This window comes from Carcharhinus amblyrhynchos, unplaced genomic scaffold, assembly GCF_965287045.1.
Source record: "Carcharhinus amblyrhynchos unplaced genomic scaffold, sCarAmb.v2.hapA chromosome_204, whole genome shotgun sequence".
Lineage (NCBI taxonomy): Eukaryota > Metazoa > Chordata > Chondrichthyes > Carcharhiniformes > Carcharhinidae > Carcharhinus > Carcharhinus amblyrhynchos.
In genome coordinates, this window is record NW_027649944.1 from 91190 (window position 1) to 99909 (window position 8720).

Below are 8720 nucleotides of genomic sequence, written 5' to 3' on the forward strand. Positions count from 1 at the left end.
ACAGCAGTGTGTACTATCTACAAGATTCACTGCAACAATTCACCAAAGATCCTTAGACAGGACCTTCCAAACCCACAACCACTTCCACCTGGGAGGACAAGGGCAGCAGATAAATGGGAACACCACCACCTGCAAGTTCTCCTCCAAGCCACTCACCATCCTGACTTGGAAATATATCGCTGTTCCTTCGCAGTCGCTGGGTCAAAATCCTGGAATTCCCTCCCTAATGGCATTGTGGGTCAGCCCATAGAACGTGGAGGTTCAGCGTCTACAGCTGGGAGCACTTCCTGTGATCAGCTAGGACACTGGCAGTATCTATAACTCCCCACATGTGACAAGCCACACATTATAGAAAGTTCATAGATTCCTACACTGCAGAAAGAGGCCATTCGGCCCATCGAGTCTGCACTGACCACAATTCCACCCAGGCCCTATTCCTGTAACCTCACATATTTACTCTGCCAGTCCCCCGACACTAGGGGCAATTTAACGTGGCCAATACACCTAACCCGCATATCTTTGGACTGTGGGAGGAAACCAGAGCACCCAGAGGAAACCCACGCAGACATGGGGAGAATGCGCAGACTCTCCACAGGCCTGAGGCTGGAATTGAACCTGTGTCCCTGGTGCTGTGAGGCAGCAGTGCTAACCACTGTGACACCCTGTGCCGTGTTGGATCTTTGGTGAATTGCTTCAGTGAATTTTGTCGATAGTACACACTGCTGATGCTGAGTGTTGGTGGTGGAGGGAGTGGGTGTTTGTAGGTGGGGTGCCAATCAAGTGGGTTACATAAGAACATAAGAAATAGGAGCAGGAGGAGGCCATCTAGCCCTTCAAGCCTGCCCCGCAATTCAATAAGATCATGGCTGATCTGAAGTGGATCAGTTCCACATTCCCGCTTTCTCCCTTAATTCCCCTGTCTATCAGGAATCTTTGTCCTGGATGGTGTTGAAGCTTCTTGAATGCTGTTGGAGCTGCACCCATCCAGGCAAGTGGGGAGTATTCCATCACACTCCTGACTTGTGTCTTGTAGATGGTGGACAGGCTTTGGGTAGTCAGGAGGTGAGTTACTCACTGCAGTATTCCCAGCCTCTGACCTACTCTTGTAGCCACTGTGTTTACGTGGTGAGTCCAGTCGAGTTCCTGGTCAATGGTAACCCCAAGGATGTTGTCAGTGGGGGATTCAGTGATGGTAACTCCATTGAATGTTATGGGGCAGTGGTTAGAGTGCCCCTTATTGGTGATGGTCATTTCCATTACAAATAATAAACAATACTTTTCCCATTAAATAATACATTTCTTTTAGATTCAACTATTTAAACACAGTCCTGAACCTCAGTTACTCACCAACCGATCAGTTGACCTTGTTCCTGTTACCTTCCTGATGGATAACTCTGAGCCTGTTGCCTGGCTCTGGTTCAGGTTTATCTAAGGGTGAGTGACAGGGCTGAGATCACACTGTCTAAACTGTCAGCCCATACTGCCCAGTCTGATTGGTCTCCAAGGCTAGCACATAACTGAGGTCACATTCACCCTCATCCAGTCAACAATCAGCCCACAGACTGTTCCCTTCCTCCAAGACAGCAGCCTCTCAGTGACTGAGGACCTCTCTCCTCACTTGGCCACGGCTCCAGGGCTCCCAGCTCACGGTTACTGAGGAGCCGGAAGGTGCAGTGTTCCACTGAGTGTTTAGCATTTCACCTCCAACCCCATCCCTCCACCTCAGAGCACCCACGAGGCAGGAGAACACCACTTTGGAACCAAAAGAGACAATGCTGGAAAATCTCAGCGGGTCTGGCAGCAACTGTGAGGAGGGAAAAGAGCAGATGTTTCGAGTCCAGATAACCCTTTGTCAAAGCCTCTTTGGAAACCCCACCTGAAGGATGTGACTGTCACCAGGCTGGGATGAGTTATAAGGAGGGACTGGATGGACTTACAATTATAGAATTCTACAGTGCAGAAGGAGGCCATTCAGCCCATCAAGTCTGCACTGGGTCTCTGACAGAGCATCTTACCCAGGTCTATCCCTGTAACCTCAGGTATATAACCTGGTAATCCCCCTACACACAGTGAGAGACTAAAGGGCAGTTTAACATGGCCAATCAAACTAACTCGCACATCTTTACAGTGTGGAAGGAAAGCGGAGCGCCCGGAGGAAACCCAGACAGACATGGGGAGAATGTGTAAACTCCACACAAGCAGTGACCCAAAGCTGGAATTGAACCCAGGTCCCTGGTGCTGTGAGGCAGCAGTGCAGCAGTGGGTTAGCTTCAAGTGGGATTTTACTATCTCACCATAAAATCCCACCCAGAGAGTGAGAGAGAGACAGAGGGAGGGACAGAGAGAGACAGAGAGAGAGAGACAGAGAGGGAGACAGAGAGGGAGAGAGAGAGGGAGAGACAGGCAGACAGAAAGAGACAGAAAGAGAGAGAGAGAAAGGGAGAGAGAGAGAGACAGAGGGAGGGACAGAGAGACAGAGAGAGAGAGACTGACAGAGAGAGACAGAGACTGACAGAGAGAGAGAGAGACAGAGAGTCAGAAAGACAGACAGAGAGACAGACAGAGAGAGACAGAGGGAGACAGAGATAGAGAGAGACAGAGAGAGACAGAGAGAGAGAGAGATAGAGAGCAGTAATCTGCATTCAGGGTTTATTTCCAACCCACAGGACTCAGACATGGAATTTATAAGAACATTCTCCAGCTCAGCGGCACGAGGCTGTCACCAGAATGTTTTACACCAGCTCAAATAAACAAAAATCACTTTCTCCACACCAGATGTCTTACTGAAAGCACTTTACTCACAGATCAAAGTGAACTAGTAACTCAATAAAAATAACCCCAGTGCAAATAACACAAGATTCTTTCAATTTAAATCACAATCTTGGGCAGAATTTTACGCGGCCCCAGGCAGGTTCAGAGGAGGGGGAGTATAAACTTGTTTAGAATCATCCAGCACGGTACAGGCCCTTCGGCCCATCGAGTCCCCACTGGCACATTACAAACACCTGAACTCCCACCTAATCCCATCTGCCAGCACTGGGTCCATAGCCCTGAATGTTCTGAGGTGCCAACTGCTCATCCAGGTACGTTTTTAAAGGATGTGAGGCATCCCACCCCCCCCACCCCCCTCCCAGGCAGCACATCCCACCCCCCACCCCCCTCCCAGGCAGCACATCCCACCCCCCCACCCCCTCCCAGGCAGCACATCCCACACCCCCACCCCCCTCCCAGGCAGCACATCCCACCCCCCACCCCCCTCCCAGGCAGCACATCCCACCCCCCACCCCCCACCCCCCTCCCAGGCAGTACATCCCACCCCCCACCCCCCTCCCAGGCAGCACATCCCACCCCCCCACCCAGGCAGCACATCCCACCCCCCCACCCCCCTCCCAGGCAGCACATCCCACCCCCCCACCCCCCTCCCAGGCAGCACATCCCACCCCCCCCACCCCCCTCCCAGGCAGCACATCCCACCCCCCACCCCCCTCCCAGGCAGTACATCCCACCCCCTCACCCCCCTCTCAGTAAAAAGGATTTCCTCACATCCCCCAAAACCTCCTCCCCCTCACATTGAACCTATGTCCCCGCGTGACTGATTCTTCAATTAAGGGAAAGGCTGCTCCTCATTCTAACATTCTTCAACATTCTAACAATATCCTCTGGCTCCACCCACAGATCACCTCCACGGGCCCCACTCTTTCCCTGGTTATCCTCTTCGCAGTGATATCCTTATAGAATATCTTGGGCTTTTCCCTACTTTTACCAGCCAGAGCTTTCTCAGATCCCCACTTTGTTCTCCTAATTGCTTTGTCAAGCTCCACCCTGCACTTTCTGGGCCTCACTAATGCCTCCGTTGGTCCCCTTGTAATTTTTAAAAGCCTTTCTTTTGCTTCTCATTTGATTTGATTTATTATTGTCACACGTAGTAACAGATACTGAAAAGTATTGTTTCTTGCACACGATACAGACAAAGCATACCGTTCATAGAAAAGGAAAGGAGAGGGTGCAGAATGTAGTGCTACAGCCATAACAAGGGTGCAGAGAAAGGTCAACTTAGTGCGAGATGGGTCCATTCAAAAGTCTGACAGCAGCAGGGAAGAAGCTGTTCTTGAGTCAGTTGGTACGTGACCTCAGACTTCTGTATCTTTTTCCCAATGGAAGAAGGTGGAAGGGAGAATGTCCGGGGTGCGTGGGGTCCTTAATTACACTGGCTGCTTTGCCAAGGCAGTGAGAAGTGTAGACAGAGTCAATGGATGGGAAGCTGGTTTGTGTGATGGATTGGGCTACATTCACGACCTTTTGTAGTTCCTTGTGGTCTTGGGCAGAGCAGGAGCCCAGACCAAACTGTGATACAACCAGAAAGAATGCTTTCTATGGTGTATCTGTAAAACCAGTCTCATTGTATCATGAATATCTCCGGGTTGACTCTCAGGATGGTGACTATCAAACGGTCGCCATTTGGAAAATTCTGCCCTTAGAATCCTTGCAGATGGGGGTTCCTCACAAGGACACAGGTTAAATGTTAGTCCCAGCTGCTTCAGATGTGAAATTAGCAGCAGAACCTTGTGTCTCTCTCTCATTATGAGTTTGGGATAGATTTAATCAGCCTGGGGGGTTGTGAAAAGATGCTCTTTCAGAGGATGGGTACAGTCCTGATGGGCAGATTGGCCTCCATCTGCACTGTAGAGATTCTGCCAGCTTTCCATCTCCATCCTGAATAAATTCCTGGCGGGAAGGTGACCTGTAGGTGACCTCCCACCCCCCCACAGCCAACTCAGCTCCTGAAGTAGGTAACTAATGTCCTGCTCCCTGTCCCCAGTGCCCAGCTGCTGCTAAAGGCCAGGGAAATGCAGGACCTGGAGCTTGTAGAACTTCTGCAAGATAGCCTGGAGTTTTCTGGGTAGCTGTGAGGCAGCAAGTGTCATCCAGAGTCACCCATCCAGACACCATTGGATCAGGAGGTAACTCCTCACAACACTGGGTTTATCTGTAAAAACATTGATGGAGTCACCCAGAAACACTCATTGATTCAAAGGGATTGAGGGAATTGCTAACAGTTAGAGACCAGTTAGTCTCACATCAGTAATGGGAAGAACATAAGAACATAAGAAATAGGAGCAGGAGTAGGCCATCGAGCCCTTCGAGCCTGCCCCGCCATTCAATAAGATCATGGCTGATCTGTCGTGGCTCAGTTCCACTTTCCCGCCCTCTCCCCATAACCCTTAATCCCCTCTCTTATCAAAAACCCATCAACCCGCGTCTTAAAAATATTTAGCGAGGCAGCCTCCACCACTTCAACGGGCAGAGAATTCCAGAGATTCACCACCCTTTGAGTGAAGAAGTTCCTCCTCAACTCCGTTCTAAACCGCCCCCCTTTTATCTTGAGGCTGTGCCCCCTAGTCCTACTGTCTTTTTTGAGCGGGAAGAGTCTCTCCACCTCTATCCTATCCATCCCATTCATCATCTTATACGTCTCAATGAGATCTCCCCTCATTCTTCTAAACTCTAACGAGTACAAGCCTAGTTTATTCAGCCTCTCCTCATAGCTCAATCCCCTCAACTCCGGTATCAGCCTAGTAAACCTCCTCTGCACTCCCTCCAAGGCCAAAATATCCTTGCGTAAGTACGGCGCCCAAAACTGCACACAGTACTCCAGCTGCGGCCTCACCAATGCCCTATACAGCTGCAGCAAGGCCTCCCTACTTTTATATTCAATCCCCCTCGCTATGAAGGCCAGCATCCCATTCGCCTTCCTGACCACCTGCTGCACCTGCAGGCTGGGTTTTTGCGACTCATGCACAAGGACCCCGAGGTCCCTCTGCACCGTCGCCTGCTGCAGTTTTTCACCCCGTAAGTAATAGTCCTTCCTACCATTATTCCTACCAAAGTGGACCACCTCACACTTGCCAACATTAAATTCCATTTGCCAGTTCCTGGCCCATTCGCCCAGCCTATCTAGATCCTTCTGCAGACTCTCCACACCCTCCGCACAATTTGCCTTTCGCCCAATCTTGGTGTCATCAGCAAATTTCAACACCCTACACTCGGTTCCCTCCTCCAGATCATCTATATAAAGGTACCTCACAAGAGGTTATTGCAGAAGGTCAGGGGACATGGAGTTGGGGGTAGGGTGTTAGCGTGGATAGAGGATTGGTTGTCAAATAGGAGGCAGAGAGTGGGGGTCAATGGGTGCTATTCGGATTGGCGGATGGTGACTAGTGGGGTGCCCCAGGGGTCGGTGCTGGGGCCTCAGCTATTTACCATTTATATAGATGATCTGGAGGAGGGAACCGAGTGTATGGTGTCGAAATTTGCTGATGACACCAAGATTGGGGGAACGGCAAATTGTGCGGAGGGTGTGGAGAGTCTGCAGAAGGATCTAGATAGGCTGGGCGAATGGGCCAGGAAATGGCAAATGGAATTTAATGTTGACAAGTGTGAGGTGGTCCACTTTGGTAGGAAGAATGGTAGGAAGGACTATTACTTACGTGGCGAAAAACTGCAGCAGGCGACGGTGCAGAGGGACCTCGGGGTCCTTGTGCATGAATCGCAAAAACCCAGCTTGCAGGTGCAGCAGGTGGTCAGGAAGGCGAATGGGATGCTGGCCTTCATAGCGAGGGGGATTGAATATAAAAGTAGGGAGGTCTTGCTGCAGCTGTGTAGGGCATTGGTGAGGCCGCAGCTGGAGTACTGTGTACAGTTTTGGGCGCCGCACCTGCGCAAAGATATTTTGGCCTTGGAGGGAGTGCAGAGGAGGTTTACTAGGCTGATACCGGAGTTGAGGGGGTTGAGCTATGAGGAGAGGCTGAATAAACTAGGCTTGTACTCGTTAGAGTTTAGAAGAATGAGGAAAGATCTCATTGAGACGTATAAGATGATGAATGGGATGGATAGGATAGAGGTGGAGAGACTCTTCCCGCTCAGAAAGGACAGTAGGACTAGGGGGCACAGCCTCAAGATAAAGGGGAGGCGGTTTAGAACGGAGTTGAGGAGGAACTTCTTCACTCAAAGGGTGGTGAATCTCTGGAATTCTCTGCCCGTTGAAGTGGTGGAGGCTGCCTCGCTAAATATTTTTAAGAAGCGGGTTGATGGGTTTTTGATAAGAGAGGGGATTAAGGGTTATGGGGAGAGGGCGGGAAAGTGGAACTGAGCCACGACAGATCAGCCATGATCTTATTGAATGGCGGGGCAGGCTCGAAGGGCTAGATGGCCTACTCCTGCTCCTATTTCTTATGTTCTTATGTTCTTATGTTCTTTTAAATGGTAAATAGCTGAGGCCCCAGCACCGACCCCTGGGGCACCCCACTAGTCACCATCCGCCAATCCGAATAGCACCCATTGACCCCCACTCTCTGCCTCCTATTTGACAACCAATCCTCTATCCACGCTAACACCCTACCCCCAACTCCATGTCCCCTGACCTTCTGCAATAACCTCTTGTGAGGTACTTTGTCAAACGCCTTCTGAAAATCCAGAAAGACCACATCCACCGGCTCTCCTCTATCCACCGCCCTAGACACATCCTCATAGAACTCCAGTAAATTTGTCAGACACGACTTCCCCTTAACGAAACCGTGCTGCATCTGCTCTATCAAGCAATTCCCCTCAAGATGCCTTGCTATTTCCTCCTTGATGACGGATTCTAACATTTTACCTACAACAGACGTTAAACTAACCGGCCTATAATTCCCCACCTTTTGCCTGGCACCCTTCTTAAACAACGGCGTAACATTAGCCGCTTTCCAATCTTCCGGCACTTCCCCGGAATCCAGCGACGTCTGGAAAATAACCACCAAGGCATCCACTATCACCTCCGCCATTTCTTTCAGAACCCTAGATAAAGGTTTAAAGTTAAAGTTTATTTATTAGTCACAAGTAAGGTTTGCATTAACACTGCAATGAAGTTACTGTAAAATTCACCTAGTTGTCACATTCCAGTGCCCGTTCGGGTCAATACATCCTAACCAACACATCTTTCAGAATGTGGGAGGAAACTGGAGCACCGGGAGGAAACCCACACAGACACGGGGAGAATGTGCAAACTCCACACAGACAGTGACCCAAGCCGGGAATTGGACCTGGGTCCCTGGCACCATGAGACAGCAGTGTGAATCACTGTGTCACCGTGCTGTCCCAGGTCCCTGGCACTGTGAGACAGCAGTGTGAATCACTGTGTCACCGTGCTGTCCCAGGTCCCTGGCACTGTGAGACAGCAGTGTGAATCACTGTGTCACCGTGCTGCCCCGGGTCCCTGGCACTGTGAGACAGCAGTGTGAATCACTGTGTCACCGTGCTGTCCCAGGTCCCTGGCACTGTGAGACAGCAGTGTGAATCACTGTGTCACCGTGCTGCCCCGGGTCCCTGGCGCTGTGAGACAGCAGTGTGAATCACTGTGTCACCGTGCTGCCCCGGGTCCCTGGCACTGTGAGACAGCAGTGTGAATCACTGTGTCACCGTGCTGCCCCGGGTCCCTGGCGCTGTGAGACAGCAGTGTGAATCACTGTGTCACCGTGCTGCCCCGGGTCCCTGGCACTGTGAGACAGCAGTGTGAATCACTGTGTCACCGTGCTGCCCCGGGTCCCTGGCGCTGTGAGACAGCAGTGTGAATCACTGTGTCACCGTGCTGCCCTGGGTCCCTGGCACTGTGAGACAGCAGTGTGAATCAGTGTGTCACCGTGCTGCCCCGGGTCCCTGGCACTGTGAGACAGCAGTGTGAATCA